Raw genomic sequence first — 1,413 nt, forward strand, 5'->3', positions numbered from 1 at the left:
TTTTGAGTAAGGTTTGTTTATTCTTTCTCTGATGAAAATATTGAGGGATTTCATATGTTTAATAAAAATTCATCTTCTCTATGTATCATCTCTATATATAAATAATTAATTATATCATCACATAACATGGTAAATGCCTCATTATTCTTTCTCCATGAAATATTTTAAAGCTTTAACAGTTGATTAGACAGTTATAGGTACAAAATTTTAAGCTAAAGACAGCTCTGAGATGCTAATTAAAAGGTCACATAAATATGGATGCCAACTCAACTGGAAAGGGTTGGAAGAGACACTGATTACATCAGTCACAAATTGATGACACTTATAGCACCCATGAAATATTTATTTAGAGCAATTGAGGTGTGAGGTTTTCTTCTCCCCAGCAAAACAATGCCTGCTGAGTATGTAACATTTTTTGCCTCTAATGTCTCTCTGCTCTGATGGTCACTGCAGTGATTAAACTTGGTTTTATATAATTAGTTTGTGCTCTAGACAGTAAAAGTAAAATTCTCATTTCGTAGTTTAAAAATATCAGTGAATTTAATTTAATTGATTTTCCTTTCCAAGGCTATGGGTGTGGGTAACAGAATACTCCTTTCTGTACTCTGCCTAGTGTAATCACAGAGCTTCATCCCCTTCCAAATTCCTCCCATTTATTATTGCTGTCTTCAGGGAGGGCTTAGGAGTTGGTCCAAAATGTCTCTACTGAAAGATTATCTGAGTGTCACCACTCCATGTGTCCTCAAGATAAAGTACTTTTTTTTCAGCTGTTGGCACCATTGCAAGTTTATGTATGTAAATTCATTCCTTATCTATTTGCTACTTTGGGGAACACACGTGTTTAGAGTACTCAGCTTTGGGTTCACTCTGTTGCATGAGTCGACATATACAAGGATTACCTTTTAGAATGGAAATAGAAAACTTCATAAAACTTGCCTATTCTTTGAAGTCAACCCCCAAAGTCAATGATTTATGTGTAAAAGTCAATGAATATTGACAAATGTCTACAGCTCTGTACTCACTACAACTATCAAAAGGTAAAATATTTCTATCACCCCCAGAAGCTTCTCTGTGCTCCTTTGCAATCATTTTTTTGTCATCCATGGTTCTAGCAGACACTAATCTGCTGTTATTATATTTTTACCTTTTTCTATAATTTAATTTAATGGTATTATAAAGTATGTAGGGTTTTGTACCTGTCTTCTTGTACTTAGCAAAATTCTTCTGAGATTCATCTGTATTTTTGCAGGTAGCTGCAGCATATTCCTTTTAATGGCAAAGTAATATTTCACTGTGTGAAGATACCGCAGTTTGCTAATCCATTCACTGGTTGATAGGTATTTGGTTTGTTTCCAGTTTTAACTATTATAAGCAAAGTTTCTATGGACATTCATGTAAAAGTTTTTTTGTGGA

The sequence above is a fragment of the Monodon monoceros genome, unplaced genomic scaffold, assembly GCF_005190385.1.
Source record: "Monodon monoceros isolate NGI ecotype Baffin Bay Population unplaced genomic scaffold, NGI_Narwhal_1 Super_Scaffold_12, whole genome shotgun sequence".
Classification (NCBI taxonomy): Eukaryota; Metazoa; Chordata; class Mammalia; order Artiodactyla; family Monodontidae; genus Monodon; species Monodon monoceros.